At 34.9% G+C, this 13,868-nt stretch overlaps 1 long non-coding RNA gene across 1 annotated transcript; it reads left to right on the top strand.

Annotated features, from left to right (window-relative positions):
• The first annotated feature begins 8,154 nt into the window (after window positions 1–8,154).
• Window positions 8,155–10,089, top strand: LOC108956644. The gene is made up of 2 exons (XR_001982940.2): window positions 8,155–8,722; window positions 9,900–10,089. It is a non-coding gene; the product is annotated as an uncharacterized LOC108956644 (long non-coding RNA).
• The last annotated feature ends 3,779 nt before the right edge of the window (window positions 10,090–13,868 follow it).

The following is a 13,868-nucleotide window of genomic DNA, read 5'->3' as shown; positions in this document are numbered from 1 at the left end:
GTGAAAGGGAAAGACTTGAAGTATATGGTGACGATGACGATGTATTTATAATGGGGAAGAGCTTTGAAAAGTAAAACAAGGCATGGGAACCTTCCATTCAAAGATTCCACGACGTGGACGGGACCCATCTTTGGGATTAAGAATCCCAGAAATTCTTCAACCCAAGGATTGTTTTTTCTTTCTTTTTCCTGCTACTACCATCTTGCTTTAAGGAGCTAATGATGAAACATGGTTTAGTGGTGGCATGGCTCGAGTTTAAGACCATGAAATGTAGGATCTCAAATCTAAATTATGTGAAAAAAAAATACCAAAAAAGTTCTAAAATTATTATATTGATACCAATTCAGTACTAAATATTTCAATTTGAAGCCAATTTAATCCTTTTTTTTTTTTACTTTGGTATCAATTTAGTCTATCTGGCCAATTTAAACTGAAAATCATTAACATAAACACTAGCTATCCTAAGTAGCATGGCTGACACTGATATGAATATAATTTTTTTATAATTTTTTCTCGGTCTTGGGGTGGTCATCGTGGCCCTTCGTAGCCTCACCAATTGCAAGCGAGGGTGTGAAGGCCCTCACCAACTCTTGGCAAGCGTTGCCTAGCCCACATTGTGGGCGGTGAGCAACCGAAGGAAAAACCAAAAAGAAAAAGGAAAAATTAATAAAAGAAAAACGAATAATTTTAAAAAAAATTCTATAATTTGACGGTTATATCATTTATAAAAATGAATAAAATGAATTTTTTCATTATCCACAAAATTATTTAGACATATATTAATGATGATAATAAAAATATTTTTGATTAATTAATTATTTTAAACGATTTAGGAAATTATTATTGAAAAAATTCTTTTCAAATCATTTATTTTTTTTACGAAATAAATGGAGCCTTAGTGTCATGTGATGGTAAGAGTTTGTTGGCATCTCTTCTCTGCGGAAGAAGAGAGTTCAGGAAGTTCAACTTTTAATTTGGTTAGGATGGTGTTAAAGTGGGTCGGGAGAACCTTGCGCGGTGGGCCCATATTCAACACGTATTTAAAGTTAAACTAAGTTCCCCCACAAAAGATTCTTGTCAATGAATTTGGGCAAGAACAGAGATAATCTTTTTAGTTGTATTCTGAATAAAATAACAAAGTTGTCATTTTCTAGAATAAAATGAGTATTTAATCTAAAGAAATTCTTGATAATTCTAATTAAATAGATAATAAATTAGATCAATACATATATATACTAAATTGACAAAAATTATGCAAAGATATAGATTCGATGTTGAAATCTAACTAGCTCTCCCAGTACGGGCACAGTGGAACCTTCTGATAAATAATTTATGGCCTAGTTATGATTTTTTTTTTTTTTTTTTTGATTTCTACTAGTTTGGATGCTCTAGAAAATCTTTAGGACCTGCTTTTGTGTTAGAACCAAGAATATATACATACACCAAAGATCATGTTATTGCCAAAATACAGCCCAAATAATTTATGATTCGGTGATATTGATGGATATGATCTATAAACTATAAAATAACTTCAAATTCAAAACAAAAATATCGCATGGTCAAATAAAACATAAAGACCATGCTCATCTAAATTGGTAGTTATATGAATTTCATGTTATGACTCAAATTATTAAAGGATCAGATGACATCGGGATATATATACTATAAACCCTGCAATATATCTTCTTTATCTTAGGAGACAAAACAAATATGTGAGATGTCAGACTCCTGCGGGTAACCCTAAGAAGTCCACACCAGATGGTCCGGTTAGTTGTTCCCCACTCTCCTGTTTTGGCTTGACACCAGAGAAAGGTCCTTGTCTACGAAAGTGGGACATCTTTATGTAAAGGTAGAAATCTGTCTTTGGCCCACCTTGTTTACCTTGACCAATTCAACATGAGAACTCCATACAAGGCAATCATTATTCCACGATAACCTTACAATCAGTTTTGAACCACCTAATCACAAACTTTACCGGAATTCAATCATTACGTACCCAAGAAACCAATCCTATAGTAGAATAAATAGGTACGTTAAGCCATAAATAGTTCCGGTGGTCACTCCTTTAAACGCCTTAAGTTGTAAAGCGAGTAATTGATTAAAATTCGATAGGTGAAACAACTAATAAAAATGATTTCGATAAAAAAAATTTGTTTTTTGTTTTTTTAACTCAACACTCTCCTCAAGTTGAAGTTGAAGTTGAAGTTGAAGCTGAAGGGACAATCGGGAATATTACTGTGTTGAGTAGAGCCCTCGAATCTAGGAAGAAGTATAGAAAAAATCGAAAGAAGATGAAAATATTTGTATGGAACCAAACTTGTTCACCTATTTTTGGTATTCTTCTTTGAGAGTGACTTTTGTGAGTTTCCTAGAAGCTGCGTGTGCCTTGAAGTCAAAACTTTTGACTTGAATTTTTCCCGATATTATAATGGCTATAGTGATAATTGCGTTGCTCCCTATTAAATAGCTTGAAAGGAACACATCTGGAGTTCATGACCAAAATGCAACCGTCTCGGACCTCAGCCATTGATTGGGTACATAGCAAGCTTGAGCATTATATCAAGAGTGTGTGTATTAAATACATCTCTTTGCAGAATTCACATGGCAATTAATTTACAAGTTATCAACAACAAAAAATACTAAAGATGGAAAACTTAATTTAGGAGAAACTAAGTACCTGGCCTCTTGACTTTAGATACACAACAACCCTTGTTGAGGTCATCCAAGTAATTAAATTAAGAACCACAACAATAAGATTCTCAATATTTTTATGAGGAGGACATTGTCGTAATTAAATGTGCTGGACGATGATGATGGGAGCGTGGATTCTCTCTACCCCTTGACTCATTTGATGCATATGAAAGCACCAAGTCATTGCTTCTTGTGTGGGAGTATATTTTTTGTCATATCATAAGTTACTCTAACTATTAGAATTATGTGAGTTAGGCAATGACTTTGAAGTTAATTAGCTCTAGTCAATTGGTCCATTCTATTAAGCAAGTATTAATTGATTCTCAGTGTTCATCTAATCTCATCCATTGAATCATATCTTGATTACTTGACATGAAATTTCGTCGAATAGACCAGTTACGCAAGTCATGTGCAGACAAAGTGAGTAATTTCTTGGAAAATTTGAATCTTTTATTATGAAGATAGATAGGAAACTGAGTCCGAACAACAATTACTATGTTCGTACCATTAGTCAAAGTGACATGATGGTTGATATAGAGTGGATGATTATCAAATGATGGGTCCAACCTATCTAGCTTTCACGGGAGTGCTTTTCATGTCGCTGTCCATATACTTGAGTGATACAAATAAATAATAGTAAATAATATAAAATCAATAATAGAAAAACATAGTGCCCATGATTCACGGGAATATTCTAGGCCGTTTGAAATATCCGTGTACGGGTCAAAGAATACAACGTTGTATCTTTGAATAAATCGTATGAGATATTCATTTTTCAAAAATTCATTTATTTAAACCAATAAAAAATCACGATATTAAAATATTATTTCCTCATCTTGTTGTATTCACTTTCATAAATAGAAAATTGATGGGATATATATCGGATCATGAATTTGGTAATTTTTACATGCCACTTTATATATATTAGTCCTATAAATAGAATCTTATTATTGATATGTTAGTATCTATACTGCTTAATTGAAATAAAGATGCACAAGATAATATAATCTTTTTGGTTATCATGGCTTACTTTTTTTATGGATTTGTTAAACCTGAACGATATTAAGTGGAGGGTGACCACAAAACCGAAAGATCGTTTTTTTTTTTTTTTTTTGATGCTGGAAAAATTGCTTTGGCCAACAGCCGCCACGTAAACCCCCACGTGTCGCTAGTGGGGAAACCACCACCCCGACGCCACGCTTAAGTCACCACACAGCGCTTCAGCCTCCCTGCTTCGCAGAGGCTTCGAACCTTGGCCTCCTCGGTGGAGGACAAAGGATCTACCATCCACGCTGCAACGGCCGATGGTAAACTGAAAGATCGTTAGTAAACCTGTAAGCAACCCTCTCATGAGCGAAGCAAATTTGAAGAACAGGCCCTAGAATGAATTATCGGAGAATATGACAAGCAACAGAACGATAAACTACATAGGACATAGAAATGAGACTCAATCATGATATTAATGTACCTTGATTGAGCTCAAGATTGTAAATATCATATAATAAATAAAAATATTTTCCAGACCACGGTTGACACAAAAAAAAATATTTTCGTAATTATGGTAATTAAGAAGCACAATTTATGAACAAAAAAAAAACTTTCTTTTTTTCTTCTGAGAAAATAATTTTGCCAATTACACTCGATCTTCTGTGTAATGATATTCAGAAATTGGAATCAACTTTGATATAATATCAGCCAAATGATGCATCTTACAATTAGGAGAGATATTTCCAGCACCCAAAAGAAAAAAAACCCTGAATTAAAAAAAAAAAAAGACGTTGTGAATTGACTATGCTTCTTTGGAATTATGTAATATGTATCTTCCATGTGAAAATCATATCGTGATCATCTATGTTTTTTTTTTTTTTTTTTTTTTTTTTTTTTTTATAAATAAAGGATAGAGGAACATATGATTATTTTCAATGGACTATGCTCTGAACTCGACTTTCAAACTTGTGAAAATATCCCAATATCAAAACGAACACGGTTATAAACAAAATGTATGATTTCAAACTCTAAATCTTGCAAAATCAAGCATTTGACAATTGACAATTGACAATTGGAGTTTAAACTCTTGTCTAATTAAAATTAATTAAGGAGAATAATTGTGAATTCAACAAGAGTTGAAGTGTGACGTGAATAAGATCTTAAATTTATAATTGTTTAGTCAAATATTTCTTAAATAAGATGAATGTTCTCATTGTCAATTAGCGTGGAACTCAGGCCATTGAAATTCTACATATTTGTGGTTATGATCTTCATCAGCTGCAAATATCTCCGTCGAGTTGAATTTTTCCAAGTCTCTTAGCTTGAAACTTGAGTTTTTTATTATTGAAATTCAAGACTCGAAAGACAAGTTTACTAGCATATGAGTCACACAATGTCATATTGGTAGTGCATGTCTGCTAGAGACTACCGTGAAATTTCCAAGATCAGTTTAATTGCTAATTACAAGCAACGAAAATATTATTAATTCACTAGTAATTATTTCTAGTATACATCTAAATGTCATAGACTTGTAATGTTTGCATTGTCCCCGTAAAGTTTTTTCCAAGTAAATTATCAGAGCTTGATCTGTCTCTTTCACATGCAAATTCTAGGAAAGAGCCTGTTTTGTCTCCTTCACGTAAAAATCTCGCACAAAAATGTCGGTGTGTGTAGTTAATCGCAGTATCAGAAAATGACACTATCGATTAACTTAAGATTCAACCTACTAAATCTGAAATATCTAGATGAAATACTAAAAACTGAAATAAATCTCCTAATATTTTAACATAATCGTTTAAAAAGAAGTAAGATAAGGAAATTAAAAATATATATTTCTGAAAAATATGCGCCCCACATCATTTCCTCCCACTAGGATCAGGCAAGTTGTCTACTTTGTCATCCTCATTTGATTTGAGAAGACTCGACCGCGCAATATAAAATACTTTATAGTTGAAATCATGAACTGCATCATGATCAGAATTAACACCATGATTTGTTCTTCAAGATAACTCGAGAAAATCTTAAGATGAATTATTAAACTGGATAATCGAAATTTCACATAATCACAAAATCAATTTTGTGCAGAAATTCTGCACGGCCGTCTTCAGCAACTTGATTTTCTTCGTGTCCATATTTTTAGATAACCGAATCTAGTTGCTTCCATCACAATTGAAGTCTTTAACATCAATTTTAGAAATAATTTGATCTCCAAAATAAATGGGACACTTGTCCAAAAAGTCCTAAATTTATTGTGCGACACCAATGCAGTTTAAAATCTTTTAAGGATTTGTCAATGTAAACTTAAACCTTGTCACGATTTATTAATGTAGTCATTTGGCTAATTTTGGTTGGAAAATGCTGATGTAGCAGTCTAATTAGCATTGGCCATCCTACATGGCTCAACTAGCATCGACGTTGATAATTTTTAATTTTTAACCCTATTTTCCTCTACTGGTCAACGGCCACGGGCAAGGGTTGCCTTTACCAAATGTAGTGAGGTGAATTCTAGCCATCGCTAGATTTGGTGAGGGGCCTCGCCAAGGTGAGTATGACCCTCACTAGAGGCTAGTTAGTAGACCATTACTAGCCCTCGCTAGAGACTGAAGAGAATGACCCTTGCCCGTGGCCACTAATCCCCACCAGCCATTGTCAAGGCTTGGTGATCGGCAAATGGAGGACAATTGGTGTCTATGTCAATGAAATTCTATCAAAATTGGCTGGAAATACTATATTGACAAACATTTCAAATGTTATATGACTAAAGTGACACAATTAAAATATTTATGATTGAATTAGTTGTCGTACAATAGATTTAGGACTTTTTCGAGAATTTTTTCTAGAATTGCCTTAAAAATAATCATCACAAAAATTCAAAACATTTTTTTCTCCAGAAACTCGAGAAATACAAATTTGTCAACGATCATATGGCCCCACGGTAATTGAAGTGTAAGGCGAAAGCAATATGAGGATGATGAAAAGGAAAGCCGGTACATAATTCAATTTCTCTTACCATCGCAATTAATTTTGGATGAGTTTTTGCCACTTTACCTCCGAGAAAACGCTAGATTACGTCTTTTCTCAGTCAAGCATTTCGTCCATACTCTGAAAATTGGTCAATCCAAGGACCCCTTTCCTCACGCGGATTTGAAAAAAAGGGATTGCAATTGTCCTTTCGCATCCTTTCCGGTGACATTATCCACCATTAGCTCTGGTTTCCCTCTCCATTCTGCGACGTGAGCCTTAGAAAACTAGGTGGGTTTTTCTCTTTTATGTGGGCTAAGAAATTCGTGTATACATATATATATATATATATATATATATATATATATATATATATAGACACACACACACGCGTATTTAGCCAAGAAATTGGTCGATTGGTTATAGAAAGAGCAGATTCTAGGAAAGAGCCCGTTCTGTCTCCGTCACCTAACAATCTCGCAGAAAAATGTCGGTATGTGTAGTTAATCGCAGTATCAGAAAATGACACTATTAATTAACTAATAATAAGATTCAACCTACTAAATCTGAAATATCTAGATGAAATACAAAAAACTGAAATAAATCTCCTAATATTTTAACATAATCTCTTAAAAAGAAGTAAGATAAGGAAATTTAAAAAATATATTTCTGAAAAAATGCGCCCCATATATTTGTGAATTGACTATGCTTCTTTGGAATTATGTAATATGTATCTTCCATGTGAAAATCATATTGTGATCATCTATGATTTTTAAATAAATAAATAAATAAATAAAGGATAGAGGAACATATGACTCTTTCAATGGACTATGCTCTGAACTTGACTTTCAAACTTGTGAAATTATCCCAATATCAAAACGAACATGGTTATAAACAAAATATATGATTTCAAACTCTAAATCTTGCAAAATCAAGCATTTGACAATTGACAATTGGAGTTTAAACTCTTGTCTAACTAAAATTAATTAAGGAGAATAATTATGAATTCAACAAGAGTTGAAGTGTGACATGAATAAGATCTTAAATTTATAATTGTTTAGTCAAATATTCCTTAAATAAGATGAATGTTCTCATTCTCAATTAGCGTGGAACACAAGGCATTGAAATTCTACATATTTGTGGTTATGATCTTCATCAGCTGCAAATATCTCCGTCGAGTTGAATTTTTCCAAGTCTCTTAGCTTGTAACTTGAGTTTCTTATTATTAGAAATTCAAGACTCGAAAGACAAGTTTATTCCAAGTCCCTTCCCGCTCATATTTCTCTCTCTATTCCTCTCTCCCTCTCGCGCGCCCCATCCGTGGCCTCCCTCACGTCCACGCATCTCTCTCTCTCTCCATTTTTTCTTTTAGTTTCTGCGCATTTCTTTTACTTGGACGACCATCCTCTGCCAATCCCTTTCCCCTTACTTTATTTTCTTTGACTTTTCAAAGTCACCCTCATCGTCTCTCTCACTCGTCTCTCTCTATCTCGCAACTCTCATCTCTCACGAAGACTCACGCAAGATGGTCCCACCCCCACCGACACTCCCTCCTCCTCCGTGCGTTGGCCTTCCCTTTCCTTGGACTGAATCCAACTATCTTCCATTTTCTTTTAATTGTGACTTCACCGAAGCAGCCCTTCCATTTTGGATCCCACAGCCGCACGCCCCCACCGATTTCCCCCGTTTCTGTCCACGCGTCTTCAGCATCTTCGCCCATGGTCAACAACCCAGCAAATCCTCCCCTTCGGTTGACTCCAGCAACCATCAATCCTCTTTCTTCTCCGCCTTCATGTCCGCGACTCCGCCTGCTGAAGCCCACAAAGCCAGCTCCACGATTTCTTCGAAGCCCACGCAGCAGCTTCACCGTTCCTCGATTTCTCGGCCCGCTCCATTCGGCCGCTTGAAGGCCCGTCTCCACCAAATCAGCAAGGTCAGTAGCACGAGAGCAGAGATTCCAGCCAAGCTGCGAGCTTGCGTGGCCGATTTCAGGCCATTCCGGCCCCCGTTGGCATCATCGCTTTGGAGAGGATTGAGCCTCGCCGCGTCCCCGTCGATTTGAACCGAGCGGTTCGTTAAACAAGTGAGTTGAACTCACTAATCCTCGCTTAGTTGGTTAATTATGCTTAGGGGCTGTTTAGATTTAATTAAGTGTGATTAAGTGGATAAATTAGAGTAGCGTAATTAAATTAGTGCTTTATCAATGCATGTTAGGCAAATGGTTAGTGACATTAGCAAGTAAACTCGTGTTATTATTTATTGAACGAGTCTCGAAATTTTTCTAGGTCCGTTTTGGCGTCTAATTAAGCATTACGGGCCTAAATTGGATTTATTGGCATTTATTTAATATTTTACGTAATTATTTAATTATTTATTTATTTTTCGAAAATTAGGCTGGGATAGCCGATGACTAGAATTTTATGCTAGTTATTGTGGTGCAGTTTGTTTATTTATTTGAACTCTAAATTGTGTTGAATTGAATTAACTGTGATTTTGAGATTTTATTCATAAATTAATTAATTTTGGTAATTAATGGGAAAATCACCGAGCATCGGTCTACAGTGCTAAAAATTTATTTTGGGACTGTTGAAAATAGTGGGAGATTCAAAAGTGAAAACCTTGTAATTTGGCTAAAACCGACCGTGTACCCACACACGGCTATTTTATCAGGAATGATAAAAGATGTTATATAGGTTGTATGATTGGGATGGTATAATATATCGGCCTACGAGCGATATGTTAGCTTAGCGGAGAGCGGTATACTGATATACTATATTAGCCTATGAGCGATATATCGGCCTAGCAGAGAGCAGTATACCTTATTACTTTTGATTGAATATGTCGGTATACTATATCAGCTTATGGGCAATATGACAGTTTAGCAGAAAGCAGTATACCTTATCAGCTTAGATTGAGTATTGTTGGTATATTATATCAGCCTATGGGCGATATGACAGCTTAGCAGAGAGCAGTCCTAGACTATGGTTGGACTTTATAAATAGTATTAAATGTACCGACCAAGAGAAGGTCATGGTGACATGTAATCGACTAAGTCTATTGAATAATAATGTGATCTGATTGGGTGAATCGATGTGATTTGTATATATTTGGTGTATACTGATTTGCAAGAAGGAACTAAGGCCAAGGTAAGTCATATGTGTTTAGGGCAGCTCTTAGGATGTATTTTCTTCCTAATCGGGGCTTAGGAAGTTGAATTTGCTAAGACATTGTCTTACTGGTTATTATATAACCATTTTCAGGTCCTTAGATGATGTTGGTGGAGGACCGGAAGCCTCGAAGTTTGAAAAGGTGGATAGACCAGAATCGGTAAACAAGTTTGACTAGTATGTTATAGGATAGTTCCTTTTAGAATGAGCCGACCTTTTTGTAAATAGTCTGGTCTTGTAAAAAAACTTGGTTGTTTATAAAATGTTTGTTTTGGTTTGAAAATTGGCCATACTATTCTATCCCATTGAATTGTTGTTTGGGGATTATTTATCTACTTCCACATGTACATTTAAAAAAAATGAATGGGTCGGTGATGCGTCATAAGACATTGTAATTTAATCGACCAAGGAGGGATGGGCACGTGCTCGGAGAATCGGGCCGTGAAAATCCTCATTTGATTTGAGAAGACTCGACCACGCAATATAAAATACTTTATAGTTGAAATCATGAACTGCATCATGATCGGAATTAACACCATGATTTGTTCTTCAAGATAACTCGAGAAAATCTTAAGATGAATTATTAAACTGGATAATTGAAATTTCACATAATCACAAAATCAATTTTGTGCAGAAATTCTGCACGCCCTTCTTCAGCAATTTGATTTTATTTTTGTTCATATTTTTAGATAACCGAATCTAGTTGCTTCCATCACAATTGAAGTCTTTAACATCGATTTTAGAAATAATTTGATCCCCAAAATAAACAGGATACTTGTCCAAAAAGTCCTAAATTTATTGTGCGACACCAATGCAGTTTTAAATCTTTTTAGGATTTGTCAATGTAAACTTAAACCTTGTCACGATTTAATAATGCAGTTATTTGGCTAATTTTGGTTAGAAAATGCTGATGTTGCAGTCTAATTAGCATTGGTCATCCTACATGGCTCGACTAGCATCAACGTTGATGATTTTTAATTTTTAACCCTATTTTCCACTATTGGTCAACGGGCACGAGCAAGGGTTGCCTATTCCAAATGTAGTGAGGCGAATTCTAGCCATCGCTAGATTTGGTGAGGGGCCTCACCAAGGTGAGGATGACCCTCACTAGAGGCTAGTTAGTAGACCATTACTCGCCCTCGCTAGAGACCGAAGAGAATGGCCCTTGCTTGTGGCCACTGATCCCCACCAGCCATTGTCAAGGCTTGGTGATTGGCAAAGGGAGGACGATTGGTGTCTATGTCAATGAAATTCTATCAAAATTGGCTGGAAATATTATATTGACAAATATTTCAAATGTTATATTACTAAAGTGATACAATTAAAAGATTTATGATTGAATTAGTTATCGTACAATGCATTTAGGAATTTTTTGAGAATTTTTCCTAGAATTACCTTAAAAATACTTCTTTCCATCGTCACAAAAATTCAAAACATTTTTTTTTCTCTAGAAACTTGAGAAATACAAATTTGTCAACGATCATATGGCCCCACGGTAATTGAAGTGTAAGGCGAGAGCAATATGAGGATGATGAAAAGGAAAGCCGGCACATAATTCAATTTCTCTTTCCATCTCAATAATTTCGGATGAGATTTTGCCACTTTACCTCCGACAAAACGCTAGATTACGTCTTTTCTCAGTCAAGCATTTCGTCCATACTCTGAAAATTGGTCAATCCAAGGACCCCTTTCCTCACGCGGATTTGAAAAAAAGGATTGCAATTGTCCTTTCGCATCCTTTCCGGTGACATTATCCACCATTAGCTCTGGTTTCCCTCTCCATTCTGCGACGTGAGCCTTAGAAAACTAGTTGGGTTTTTCTCTTTTATGTGGGCTAAGAAATTCGTATATATATAATTAGTTGCGTACTTAGCCAAGAAATTGGTCGATTGGTTCTAGCAAGAGCTAAGAATTTTCTTATACTGGAAAAACCAGGAATCATACTAGTGTACTTTATAGTAGATACAAGTCAGAAGCACTAAAACCTCATCTTTTTTGGGTCTCGTTAACAAGTTACCATAAAGGATACAGAAAAATTTGATTTCTCAATGAAATGATACATGCAACACGAGAGAGACTGCATCGAAAATGATGATATATTTATTTATTTATTTTTACAAAATCCCTCTTTCTTATCTTATAGATTTTTAAAATATAACGACAGTTTGTATGTTTATATTCGCTTTTTATTTTATTTTATTTGAGTAATGTTAAGTTTTTATTATTTTTTATTTCAAAGTGATTTTTGTGACACTATTTACTCCATTTTAATGACATACTATCGTAATGATAATGATGATTTCGCAATAAAATTAGGGATTCGTCTAAGTAAGTATCAGAAACCCCGCTTATTCTTGGCCGCATTTTATTCTTGGCTTTTCCTCTCTCCATTCGGTGACATCTTCCGCTGTTAACCCCAAATTGAAGATCCAAGGAGAGAGAGGGACGGGGGCAGAATTGGAAAGGGAAGAAAAGAAAGTGAGAAAAGAAAGGAAAAAAGAAGAATAAATCTAAACTGTCCAATGACATAGGTGATGAGGTATCAACTTTTTAAGCAAGAAAACTTAAGGTATAATTTTACTTCCTAATAATATGAGAGAATCTCAATATTAGAATGGTGGTTTTGCGATCCTCCCAAGATTCAAGGGTTTAATAGATTAACCTAGTGTAATTAGTTTTCAAATTCATTGAATCTCTTGTTCGTACAATTGAAATGTTCTCTCTCCATTTCACTTGGATGTCTAATCGATTCATAATCAATTAGTAGTGACTCCAAAAGTTAAGATAAAATGCATGTTGACTCAAGCATCAAGTTGCTATTAGTATGGCTTAGGATAGCGTGTACCAAGCATTTTACATGATAGTCTTTTAGCATTTTCTGAGTAGTTCAACTCTTGGGAGTTCGCGATAAGAATTTGGAGAATAATAATAATAAAATAATAATAAAACCCAAAATGTTGCAGATAAATGATATAAAAATAGAAAAATGCCCTGAAACGTGCCTAAACCGTAGATTTGGAGGTCTGAAACAACCCTGAAGAATGTACCCAAGTTGATAGAAATATATTGCTTGGAAGAAGCTTTTCCCATAACTGTTCTCATATTTTTCTTGTGTGCTACACAGATTGTTGTCCCAGGCCCGCTTGTTCAGTTGTTTGTCCGAATGCTCAGAAAAGTCATCGGCAGTCATATCTGCATCCCCATCGGAAGAATCCATACAATGAGACTTCCTGAAAGTATTAGTAAATATTTCGCATAAAATGAAAGCATTACCCTTAGTTTTGTTGCAAATTATGAAACCACGTAAACTTAACACCATGTAAGTTCCATGATATTCAGAAGAAAATGCCCCCGAATCACCAATTAGGTTCATCACTGTCTAAGTCCAGTTTGAAAATTAGATTTCTTGTCAAAGTATATGGAAAACTTAGACGACATGTTAAAAGCGATCCAGTTATGGAAGCATAATTTTCTAAGAGAAGTCGTGATGGTCTGTCACTTTCTTTCAAGTAGCTATCAATTTGGCGTGATGAGTTCGTTGCTTCCATTGTCTCTATCAAATGAGAAAATTCTAGGAAACATCGTGCTTATTTCAGAAAGAAGATATCTCAAAAATTTGTCAGATTACAGATTGGATTTTGATGTAATTAAGAAATCAACATATAGAAATGGTCTCTTAAAGTAGATAATGACCATTGCGTGTGGCTTAGCTCACTCGAATAAAGGAAATTACGTAGAAAAGGAGGAGCTAAAAGATGATGTATCTAATCATACAAGAACAATATTTTCTAAACATTAATTGGAGGAAGTATAAATGTCTGTCATATATTCTCCATGTTCAGTTTGCTCCGCTCGCCTTATTGAGAATGTGATTTTTAAACTTAGCAAACTTGTATTTGGACATCTGGACAATATTTTTTGTCTAAAATGTAATTCTCATTCATTATGATAAAGGATGAGCAAACATGGCTACAAATTTAGAACATATTAGAGCCAAAGGGCTTGAGGGATTATAAAATCCAATTAGAAGGAAGGCTTTTTTTATGTTGGGCTTTTACAATT

Source organism: Eucalyptus grandis, chromosome 3 (assembly GCF_016545825.1).
Source record: "Eucalyptus grandis isolate ANBG69807.140 chromosome 3, ASM1654582v1, whole genome shotgun sequence".
Taxonomy (NCBI): domain Eukaryota; kingdom Viridiplantae; phylum Streptophyta; class Magnoliopsida; order Myrtales; family Myrtaceae; genus Eucalyptus; species Eucalyptus grandis.
The sequence above is the reverse complement of the archived record's forward strand: the minus strand, read 5'-3'. Positions and strand labels throughout refer to the sequence as shown.